Below are 13,062 nucleotides of genomic sequence, written 5' to 3'. Positions count from 1 at the left end.
TGCTGCAAATATTGTTTTTTCTTTTATATTTATAGCTGATGGTATTGTTATCATTAGGTCATTTTTTTATCTCTATTGTGATCTCTTTGTTTTTTATGGTATGTCTGTCTTTTAATATGAGGACTACGGATGGAAATTAGCTTTGCGCTAAATCTGGCATATTTACAATGTGTTCGTTATTGTCCTCGTCAAATAAACAATAAAAGAAAAGAAAGAAAGAAATGCCGAATGTTACCATGTAACTGAAAAAAAAGTTGTGTTGTTGTGCAGGTAAGAGGGCAATAATTATTCATTTCAAAATAAACGTCACAGTGCCAACACAGATGCATCCGAATCCAACAATTTAGCACACACCTAGGTGGGTATGAATGGGTTTTATGTCATTTTTCAAACTCAAAGATTACTTAAAACAACTTCCAGTTCCATTGTCCATCGTTTTTTTTTCTCAAAAAGAATGCTTTTTCCTTTGAAAAAGAAGAAGAACACAGTCATTAAAGCCTTGCTTACCACACTCACATATACCTGTAACATTGCAAAGGCATCTGTAGACAGACGCATCCATTTACAGAAGTTTCACACTTTTTTTTAAATTCCAAATGGCCGCAGAGAAGGTATCGACACTGCCAGCGATTTCAATCTGTTCTCTTAGCATGAACATTTAATTTGCCGCCATTGTTGTGAGAATGGTATTAATCTGTCACTGAGGGGAGCAGACATTTTAGAAGGCTTGATGATAACATTTAGCTCAACAGAGGCTCCATTTTCTTTTGTTGTGAGCTTTTACTGACAAAGTACTCGACAAGAGTCGATCACAGTTTAAATGCACACTCTCCCACAGTTCCACTTCACTTGCGAGACACAAAAAACAAACAAATTGATTGTTGATTTTAATGATCTGGTTGACCCCGGCGTGAAATTGTTTGCATGTAACTCGATGTGACAGCTGAAACATCTGGATTGACCCCTAGTGGCAGAGATGAAGCATGGACTAAACGGAAAAAAAGGCAAAAACAAATTGTGCCGAAAGATGAATTCTGGTATTTTAAGTAGTTATCATTACACGGATGTGTGTTTGGCTGGTCACATTTCTTATAAAGAATTATTAGACGTTATCAAAACAGGTGAAGTGTCACGAATGACAGCTGAGACTGCCTCTCGATAACTACTATTATTATTATTATTGCACAGGTTTGCTGTAAATAGTGTCTACAGCACAAGACGGTAACACTTGGATGTATTCGTTTTTGTTACGGGCTGGAAAAGGACTTCTTCTTGTCTTTGTTTACTTTAAAAGACGGTGAAAAATGTTGCCTACTGGTCGTAGATATTTTTGTGCCGCTTGGGCATACTCCTGGGTTCATGGGGTGTTGAGTCTTGTATACCCTCACCCAGGCAACCAAGCCAGGGGTGATCAGTCCCAGTCTTCTATTAATATGATTATCTGACATCTGAATGAGTGAGGGAGGCTACGTCCACACGATGCATTTAAAAATGCATAAATTCTGCTTTGACATTTTAGAGCCGCCCCCAAAAACTAAGAAGTTTAAACAGTTTCATCGATCTTTGGAAACAATGACGCAGCATGAATTCCTGATTGACTCTTGTTGGTATAATAGGAGATAGACTTGTTCTTACACAGGCATGCGCATGTTTTCAGGTGTGCTAGTTACAGATTGCTTCTGAAATAGAGCTCAGACACTGGTCTGGATGATTGTTTTTATATGAAAAGCTACAGTTAGCAGTAATAGTGAGATGTTTGTATAGGAAAGAGTGTGGGAGTGGAAGGGCAAACAATTAAGCACAGTGTCAAATTTTCCCTGTATAAATTAATACAGTTATTACACTGTGTACAAACTATTAATTGAATTATGCTGTATTGAAAAGCCTTAACGTGATCAAAGTCAGAGTGCCTGCTGTTTTATTGACCTCCAGTGTTTTTGCAGCCCCACTACAAGTCAATTTCAAGTAAGACTACCCGTCGCGAGACATTTACGCGCAAATAATCTCATATTAATCTCACGATTGTCATGAGTTGTGATCCATTTAAACAGGAGAACTTTAAATTGACAGAATCCTGTAGCACACATTTATTATCATGCAGTATCAAACGCTCCCATGTTTTACGGCTTCCGATCCACTCTCTGTTGACAGCCATTGAAGTGAGAGGAGCCTGATTTTGTAACTCCACTCTTGGTAGCACACGACAAGGACACTAAATTGTCACATTGGGGGAAAACAGGGCCCTCTTTTGGCCTCATCCTGATAACAACAAATCATTATTTACCTGTCATAGTGTACAATGCTGAGTTTGAGATAAACTCAACACTCTGTTTCCCCCCCTTGCTCCATCCCAGCAGCAAATTTATCTTTAGAAAGACAGTCTGGCTCCCCAAGTGCTGCTGTGCATTCAAAATGCTGTGTCTTTTTTTATTTTTTTTTCAGAGGCAATGTCAGGTCACGATGCTCCAGACACTCTCTGGAGCTAATGTGCAGTGGAGCTTCAAAGATGTATCTTTCACAGGATGGAAGGTTTAAACCACCGTGTGTCTCTCCCATGTTGGTGTCAAGGAGGAGGTGTTATGCAACAGTGGTGCAGTGGGTCACATTGTGTAAAGAACCAGTATGTGACCCTGACAGGTTACGTGTGGCACAACCCTGAGGAGGTTTGAAGATAACACTGACTGCTGTCATGCGTTGTCCCCCAAAACCTATTCAAACTGCAGCGGCTGCTCAATGGGGAGCGTACATGTGCCTGTTACTCTACTGAACAACTTCACAGCCACAGAGAATACTAAGGTGGAAGATACCTCAGTGAAGGTGTCACTGAGGGTGTGAGGATCAATAAACCTCACTGAGGATGAATAAATCTCACTGAGGGTGAATAAACCTGACTGAGGGTAAAGGAACTCGACTGAGGATGAAGACGGCTCCGCAAAAAGGAACTTAAAAGTCATTTCCATGTGGAAATAAATTTCAAGGTCAATTAACCTATCAATAAAAGTTAATATTCTGTCTTCAGGGTTAGAGTTACGTAGTAGGGAGTGATTGGCTGTTCGTAGAAAGGTCGCAATTCCAGCATTGGTCTCTACACTGCAAAGATACTGTTAGCTTCGGCTGATAACAGGGGATATAAGTGTATGTGCGTGATGAAGGGTGACTCTGAAGTGGATTATCTCACTTTTACTGAAGAGTTGCCCAACACACAGGTAGGTACAGATACCATGAAGCGCTCTAGCTCCAATGCAGACAGACTTTTAGTCCACACTGAAGCAGGCAAGCGACCTTCAACAACACTACAAAACAGGAAATCTGTCACTATCACGCAGTTGCGGCAGAGGTCAAATGCCATAACTACATCACAAACCATAAACAATATCTGTTCAATAGAATAATAATAACATTAACACCATTACAATACCAAAAAACGTGTAAATCCACAAAGTGTGGGGGACTTCCAGTCATTTAAGAAGCGGGTATTGTTGCTTTTTAATGACTACTGAGCACAAGAAATTTAATATGTGAAACTTATTTCTGACCAAGTACCTAAACTCTAGTCGAAAGTATTGTTTTTGTATATACATTTGCAGGAGTAAAATATCAAATGTTACGCTCTTAGGGCTGTAATCAACCAAAGAAATTCTTGGTCGACTGAAGCCTGAAGCGTTTTGCATCACGTGCATCTGTGCAATATCATAGCCCATGATTTGCCTGCAGTTATAAAACGAATCAACAATTATTAGACTAAAACGCTGAAATATGCCAATCCAATTCTGATATGTTCATATACTCCAAACGGAACATAACGCAGACAAGTTAGCGTACCGTTTTTATATGATATGCCATGTTTGTCGTCGAGCAGTGATTTCATTTGATCTATCTCTGTAAAATGCTGCCGATGTCTTTGACATGGATGTTAGAGGAGGACTGACTGTAGCCTAAAATGAAACACTCAAAATTACGTTTGGACGTTCTTCAATCTATCTCTTGTCTCTTGTGGGTTGGGCTAATCCAAAATACTGAAAACAAAGGGGGGTGTTTAACGCTGCTACCTCACACCCCATTCATCCAGATGAAATCAAATTAACCATAGACTGTATGAAATTAATACGGCAAAAAGTCAGCCAATCAGAATTTGAGTCGAGCCAGAACGTATCGACTCATAAGTCGACTGGGACTTTACAGCCCTATACCCTCTGATAGTGATTAAGTGTAAGGAACGGCGCAGTGCATTAGTTCAAATCCACCACTGCTCATAATAACTGAGGTATAGGTTCACTCTCTGTTTCTTCTCCGTGAGCAAATATAATTTCATTGGCATGGCACACAGGTGACTCTGTGCATTGTATGCACAGTATGAAGGAAATTCCCACTCCACACATCAGGCAGTACAGTGAGGTGAGGTTCTCGGAGTGGTGCCACATTTCAGGCTTCTGCTGTATACACAGTACGACTGAGTATCTCCAGTGGAGAGAGCGCTGCACCCACAAACCTTCATCCCGAGCCTTTATTCAGCCTCGCCATGTGTCGACAGGTCTTCTCCCACCTGTGGGTGATCAGCTGAGCCGTGCGGCTGTTGCTGCAGAGCACCAACGGCATCTCTGCACTGTGCTGTATTTTATCTACCACCTCCTCAAAGTAATTGGTGAGAGCAGGCATGTGGGGATCACGGCCCCCAGGACCACATCAGTGATGCAGTTTTATCAGGTATCGAGTCACCTGAGCTAAATCAGACACCTTTGACCGGGACAATGTCAGTTTTTGAAGCGAGCAAGTTCAGATGTCACCGGCAACCGGGCTCCTATTGGATGATACCAGCTGTCAATCACACTGGTGTCCACTCATCAGTGCTGCACTTTATCATCCATTTTGTTGTTATTTAAAATGTATATGTTCGAAAAGGAAGAATAAACAGATTTATTCCCACCCCAATTTGCACAACTCAACATAATTTACATATTTTTAGCTTCCCACTTACCAATCCATTGATTATTATTATTATTATACTGTAAAAAACATAGAAAAGGAGAAAAAAAATAACTCAACATACATATAATAGGTATATAAATCCACAGAGGGCAACAAAGTAGACCAGTGAAGATGTTTACACATATTCTTCATTCTTCTACCTCTCATAAGTAATTTCTTTATATTTATTTTTCAAGTTTATACATTCCTTTAACTCCACATTCAAACTGTTCCATAGTTAGACTCCACGTACAGACCTTCAACTTATTCCCTTAAATTGCATACCACTTTCCATACAATGAATCATTTCTGAATATTACTTCGTAATGAATGATCGTTTGCTTTAAGTATTACTTTTGCAGTAAGAAATGTAACTACATCCGAGATTTTTAGTCGTTTTCACTGTAAAAATATAAAATTAGTATGAGCCCGATAATCCCCTCTATTTTCCTCTAAATGGGACCATAATTTACAAAATTGCTTTGAAAAAGACTTGGAACTAGCCATGGACATAATTATTTCCTCAGAAAAAATGTTTACCGACGTTAAATCAAAGGAGATGAGGAAGCTCATTTTCACATAGACTTCCATTAAAAGAGTTTCTCTTGCAAAACCAGCTGAGTCACCCTGGTGGCTGAGTGCTACTTTTGTTAGACTTTCCAGGCTTCACTTTTCAACCCAGAGGCAAAGTCCTCTGGCAGCCCGCCAGTTAGCATGGGACTACAGATAATGTCCATGCACTCTTGTGTCACACTCCCGGTGAACAGTGAGAAAACTAACGCTGGAAGACGTTGCAAACACCCTGCCAATTCACATTTTATTCTATTTTAAGCAGCCAAAAAAGAAGATCGGAAGCACATGGCAATGCTGTCCTCACTTAAAAATAGTAATCATGAGCAACTCAATAATTAGAACAATCTGCAGAGCAAGCCCTGATATCCAAAGTTAGTCAGCATCTAAAAAACGTAAAGAAGTCCTCGGTGCTCCGAAATGTCAAAATCCCAGTATTCAACGTTATATTCACTGTCTCTACATTCGCAGCTGGACAGCTGGATGGTCATGACAGGTTTTCAGCAAAAAACAAAAAACAACTTAAGTGTGCAAGTAACACTTTTAAATACTTGATTTGTGTTTTATAGCTTTGTAATTTCAAATATATATTCAGCTTTTAGGGTGACACTGTTCAGGGATTACAGATCAAAAATGGCCTCTGAGATTTTACACTTTGGCAAAGGTGAAAGACCATACACACAGAATTTCCAAAAGGTTTAGGTCATATGGGTGAGGAAACTGGGATGTCCACTGCAAAAGCTCGACTTTGCAGTCAATTATATTTTGTTCCATGTTGGAGGCTTTTATTGTCCTATATTGGCAGCTCCAGCTCTGAGCCTGGTTTAACCCTCTGTCACACACACACAGCCGCATTTTTGCTCGAAAACCTCAGAGTATTTGGATTCAGCAATCCCAAAGTGTAAAAACCACCAGCAAACCAATGTCTTCTTCTCTCTGACATTTCAAAATTGTTGAAAACATACTCAAAACAAGCTGTACAACCAAAGTACTGCAACTTATTGCGCAAAAGCAAATCACAATAGTAGAAGTACCTGTTTGTGGGAGCAAGCACAATGACAAGTTCCACTGTCAGGTTCCTCACATGTCTTTAAATTAAAGGTGTTGAGCTATTTTTACAGCCTCTACATCACCATGGTAACATATTCCTCAGTGGTTTGGCCCATGTGTCATCTCATACAGTATTTATACCGCAGAAGTCACGGATGGCCACTCACAAGTTGCAGAATTATCAGATTAACTTTTTTTTTTTGTGGTTTGGTGGCGTACAGACATTCAAAGCTACTTTCAACCAATGTTACTGCACAATTTTGCCAATAATGACCTCTGTCATCAGTGTAACACAGACACCGATACTCAGTGTATATCAGGGGCCTCATGTAAAAAAAATAGTGCACATCTTTCACATGGAAGATGGCATACTCACAGATGTATAAATCCATACATACGCCAAGTCCTGGTATTTTGACTGTAATACTTCCTCACATTTTTTAGTGTAATCGACATCCAAAGCTCACAACATTAGCGGCACTTAACATCTCCCACACCAAGTTTCCCCCACCAGCGAGCAGAACAAAGGCGCTCCAATGTCAGTCACTGCATGGCAACTGCCAAGCCCATGAAAAACCATCCACAGCAGCATCGTGCTTTCCATTAGATTCAAAGAACTAATCATGACTCACTAATCATAAATACTTGCAAGGCCAGGCCGTCCGGACCGCCGCTTCCTGAAGTACATCAATTTCACTGGTGTAGACAAATGTAGAAACATGCTTTGCCCTGTTTTTTCCCAGATGGTTTTTTTCTACTTCAAAATCACTTCTAAGAGGCTAAGATTTGGCAGATTATACCTCACATAGTCCTTTTCACTTGTTTGAATAACTTTAAATATCAGTACCACCTATAAAATGCCCATTTGCACTTGAAATAAAGTGATTGCAGCTCCTACCTTGTGATGTAACGTTTTTATTTTGCATCAGAATCCCTTGATTTCAATCATGAGGCTAATACTTGGCAGATTATACCTCATCTATTCATTTTTATTTGTTTGAATAACTTTTAATGTGTCAGTACGACACATTAAATGCTCATTTGCTTTTGTCATGAAGTGATTGAATGAAAAATGAAGAGCCTCAAAAGCATTTGATTTCATTCCGCACCAACCCCGCTGCTTGGTCGCTGCACTCTCTCGCCATTAGCATTACGCTAAAATAAGATCCTGGCTATAGAACCCTTAAAAAATTACTAACAACGTTATAAATGCGGCAGCAAAGAAGGAGGAAAATTAGTGTAAATGTGTCAGCGGCACACGTCATGAGCCATAAGCAGACAGAGCTCACCGAGCTACTCGATGTAATGATTCATTAACTGTCACTGATAACGCTGTGGAAACTAGGAAGGGATGAGAGATGGCGGTGATAAGGACACTAGAGGGCCGGTGTCGCCATGCGACTGACCTTTGCTTCCTGTGTCTCTACTGCTGAGAGGCACTGCAGGAGCATAATAACATTTGGTTGTTATTTCGTTATGTCCTAAATGGGTTAATGAAAATGTTTTTGTCCTATTTTTTCTTCCACAATAAAGGACTGCACAATTTTGTTTTGGAGCATATGAAACATTGTGGACTGATGTCTGTTCAAGGCAACGTGTTTTTTTTTTTGTTTGTTTTTTTTAAAAGACATTGATTGTAATGTCAACTATGCTTTACCCTTGGTACTTTTTAAACATTTTTTTTTTCTTTTTCTTTTTTTAAACTGCCCAGGCGAGATGCATGCGTGCGGTTCAGCAGCTCCATATTGGTCAACATTGCTGTGTGAAATTAAGAAACGACTGTGAACTATTTATTGTTCCAATTATGTGAAATATCATAAATATCATTTTATAGTTGGACTTTTTTTTCACTTGACCGGCCCCCATTTACCAAACTAGACACTCGGTGGCCCCCAGGTCATTTGGTTTGAGCCCCCACCTTAAGAGAAAAGTATTTAGTGTGTGTGTGTGGGTCAGTTTGTTCTTGCTAATGTTTTACATTATTATTCACATGTGTCACAGTAGCTAGACTGAAAATATTATTTGAAAACCAAGTGATGAGTTTCAGAGCTTAATATTCCAGCGCCGCGCAACTTCCCACGGCAGCTGGAGAGCTCGCGCTGCCATCCACAAAGGCTTGAGAATGTATTTTTTAGTACTTCCTGCCATGTGCGTATGCACCGTTTAAACATGAGGCCCCAGGACTACGACAAGTTTGCTGTGTGTTCCGCTGCTTTAGCTCTCTCTAGACAATTATTCCCATGATTCCAAATCAAAATTTGTCTTCTGGTGTTTTTTTTTGTTTTTTTTTAATGTTAAATTATTACGACTATTATGACTTTATCTTTATTTTATTACTTTATACTTTCGTTAGACGCTTCTATGTAGCTTATTCCTCTTTAGTAAATCACTTTGGATTAAAGCATCTGCTAAATGTAAATTTAGTATGTCGTATTTCTTAACCTAGTTCTTTATGTATGTGGGCATTATTATGCAGGTGTGCTTTAATCTCAAGGTCCCTCCCTCTCTAATCATGACTCACGGCTAATGCGCAGCACGTCAGTAATGACTTGAGCTTCCATCAACTTTGACCACAAGCAAAGAAACACGCCGTCGCCACTGTGTGTGTGTGTGTGTGTGTGTGTGTGTGTGAGTGAACTGTTAGGATTTGCCAGTATTTGTAGTGACGGCAGTAGCCCGGTGGAAGCAGCTGCGTGGGAAGGGAGAGCTACACACAAAGACAGCTTCACATTTGGGATTGTGGCAACTGTAGCAGTCCCACAGCCACGCACTGAAGGTCAGACCACGGCAGTAGCTGTCAAATGTACAAGGAGCGGAGCGTTTCCTTTCTCCTGAAGCCACGTTTGACCAAGTAACATTTTAATCTCAAATCTCACCTTGATGAAATGCTGCTCCTGAGGTGAGAATGAGCTCCCGGTGAAGGACACGTGGAGGCTGAAATGGGCTTCATGGGAAGAAGCCAGAGTGGAGCACACATCATCCTCATCACGCCTCCTGCAACAACAAAAACCATTGTCGCTCTAATTCCTCCATCTTTGGTTTCCATGGTGAAAACGGAACATTTGAGCCCACACACACATACATACACACGGACTTATCAGCAGTCACAATTTAAACTGTTCTAACACGATAAGCCACTTTTGTTGGTGTCAATTTGAGTTGACGCCGCACACCTTCCTTTGTACGTGTCAAAACATTTCTGAAGAAAGCAAACAAACAAACAAACAAATGAATTCAAGTTTTCTTCTGAGACCGCGTCGTCACTGAAAATGATGATGTGATCAGATCAGACGCGTAAAACGGTCGACCTCTGCCACCTCAAAGGAGATCTTTGTTCACTCTGATTACGTTTTACAAGAGTGGCTGCAGTCCTTTCCTCTCCTCTCTGTCCTCACAGACATGGAGAGAGCAGCTGGTCAGAATCTAGTCATTTTTACATAAATTATTACACGGAGCAGGAAGTCCTCACTGGTTTATAAAATGACGTCTTACCCTGCGAGTTTTTACCGTTATTCCTACATGTAAAGGAAACACGATGGTTTCCAATAATATACAATAACATCTGTCTGCAAGTGTAACTTGTACAAGATGGAGTATATAGAAATACCAGGGTGAAGGTTTTTTACCTTCTCTAAGGTTTTGGAAATCTTTTATTTATTAGGATAAGTCATATTTTATTTATTCTGCTAAATTATGCTTTTTTAAAGCTATTTTCTAAGTCTTTCACATGCTGCCTGGCACAAAAGCAGCAGATGAGTTCTCATTAACGCGCTTTCAGATTAAAAAGTATTAAAACAACAAGGTTGGGTGTTTTTCATTAAACCTTGTTCTTTGTTTATACTGGGTTTAGTTTCATATTCTGTTCGTACGGAGTAAAAGAGAAACACTTTACTCTGGCATAATTTAAGGACGTGCTTAATGGGTTTCTTTAAATGCCATTAATCACATGCAAGGGACAAAGGTGGTTGGTTGGTTACCAATTTGACTTTGTGGAAAAAGACTGCATATTGATTACTTAGTCGGGAAGTGAAATACATAAAAGAAACTAACGTGCAGCTGCAGCGAGACAGCGAGAAACTATTCTGCTCTATAGAATGAATGGGCACAAATTCCCTTGGAATTGGAAGCTGTTATCGCTGCAAAGGGGGACCGACTCCAAATTACTGTACTGTATATGTATTTGAATACATCATTACAGCTCCTGTTGGTGTAATCAGGCGTTCCAATACTTTTGTCCATATATGTTAGTGCTGCAGTCTGTTACCAGGACTCCTGCAAAGTGCAAATAGGCTACGGTTGCATTGACTTTTCTGAAGTATACAGTTTTTTCCTCACACGGCATTTTTCTCTGCTTATTGGACTTCTATACATTTGAAATAATCAAATGAAATCTAAAAAAAAAAAATCAAGCTCATTAAGTCCGTTTATTTTGGATTCATTGGATATGGGATCACATTAATATGGACCTAAAAACTGTTGCTACTTTTTAATGTGATAAAAATGTGATTATTCAGCTATTGAACACTGCGATTGGTTGCATTAAAGAAAAAAAAAAACTATTGACAGCTAAAAACAACACTACAGTTTTATACAATAAAATATCTTTTTAAATACCTATTGCTAACATTTACTGGTAACCATTTATTTTAACTGTTTTTTATTCCAAAATCAATCAAAATAACAAAAACAACAGGCTGGCTGCATGAAACTGATTTAAATAAATTTCATATGAATCGCTTGAAGCTTTAAATACAATGAGCATATACATAATTCGTTTTTTATAAGTCATCTGATGGGGAAAAAGAAGGAAACCGCTTAGATAATTCACAGAGATAAGTGTAAAGTGGAGATAGCCTGAGGGAGAAAAACAGGTGCAGTAGTTAATTCAGCTTTGTGTGAGGTGAACTGGATAAAGGAGACTACATGGCTGTGAGTACACGTCTGTGATTACCTGTAGATAAAGATTGTGAAGGGCTGAACCCGGAGCGCACAATCCTCACCACGTTTAAAGGCCGAGATAAAGACTACACACAGTGTCCAAGCGGCAAAGACATGATCTGAGCATGTGTTGTATGTACTCATCCAGGCCATCATGATATTTTACTCCAATAATTTTATACATAAAAGTCATGTATTATAACCGAAAACCGGTTTGCATTTGGCTCGCAGCAGGGCTGTCGCTAAATACACCAAATACTCCTCTGTTAAATTATGAGATTTTAGACATTTCCTTTGCTAAATGCTTTCTGGATTGTGAATTCTTTTTAACTGATCGGCATTGTTCGGTTTGATTCTTGTGCCTCTTCCCGTGACGGCACTCGAGTCGAGCTAGTGGAAACACGCCATGTGCCACTTAAGCCACTTAAGCCACTACAATAATACTGACAACAATAATTGAAAAACAATAATCCCATTATGCAGGGCTATGTTCAGGGCCTAAAGAAATAACTTCATCACAATTTGGCACTTCACTTGAATGCCTAATTGAATGTTCCTAATCTTTTGTTCATGAGTGCAATAAACATTTCGATTTGTGAAAAAACCGTGCCGGAGAATCGCGATCTCAATTCTAAGCTAAATGTATATATATGATGTAAAGATTATTAAAAAATAATGTCATCTTGTGACTCTACTGGTTGACTTTTTGGGAACAATAAGCTTCAGATCGTCGACCTCGACCTTTGCGCAGTCAACTAAAAATCAAATCAATTCATCATCTCGAGAAGTTAAACTCCTGCTCCATGTGTCAACAGCACAAACGATGAGAAACTGATATTCATGGTTTATTATTTCCTATATGCTTTGCTTTTTTTTTTTTTTTTTTTGTTAAATACTGAGAATAAAATGGCCCTAAGCCTTGATGATGTGGTTTAGTCCCACATGAATAGATCAAAAAAACTGCCTGACGCACATCGCGAACTGTTTCCAGCTCTGCCTTTTTGTTCTTGAATAAATTAAGAATATAAGAATCAGAACACAGCTTCGCATCAGCTCATTTAAGGCAGCTACTGTTTTAATCCAGGGGAAGATGGTCGTCCGTGGCGTGCTGCCCTTTACATGCTCTCTTTTAGCTTCGCGAGAGACTGCGCCGGTGAGAGTGATGACAACAGAGTGTCTTTTTTTTTAAAATTATTATTATTAAATAATGAGTCAGGCAGGAGTTGGTAGAAGCCCCCAGGGCACACATAAGGAGGGGGAGACAACTCTAGTTACACAACTCAATCTGTTTATCCACAATGCTAACCCAGTAACAGTAACATGGGGACCAGCTCTCCTCTGACACATTATCAGTCTGTTTGGCCGCCGCCACACAGAGAACAAAACACATTGAAGGACATGCTCGATGAATGAGAAGGCAGTTTATACCGAGCAGTTTGATTTAAAAAATACTACTATTATTGATATTTAAACCATGTATACTCATTGTGCAGTGTGTACCTAATGAAACCTTGCCAGAGAATTAACTTATACAGTATA

General features: G+C 39.5%; 1 long non-coding RNA gene across 1 annotated transcript in view; it reads right to left on the bottom strand.

Annotated features, from left to right (window-relative positions):
* The window catches only part of LOC131455651 (uncharacterized), a 35,479-nt gene extending 25,900 nt beyond the window's left edge, over nucleotides 1-9,579 (bottom strand). Inside the window, exon 1 of the long non-coding RNA XR_009239820.1 lies at nucleotides 9,462-9,579. This is a non-coding gene — a long non-coding RNA (uncharacterized LOC131455651). The remainder of the gene's footprint in view (nucleotides 1-9,461) is intronic.
* Nucleotides 9,580-13,062: the final 3,483 nt, after the last annotated feature.

This window comes from Solea solea, chromosome 2 (genome assembly GCF_958295425.1).
Source record: "Solea solea chromosome 2, fSolSol10.1, whole genome shotgun sequence".
Lineage (NCBI taxonomy): Eukaryota > Metazoa > Chordata > Actinopteri > Pleuronectiformes > Soleidae > Solea > Solea solea.
This window is presented reverse-complemented; position numbering and strand designations above follow the sequence as displayed.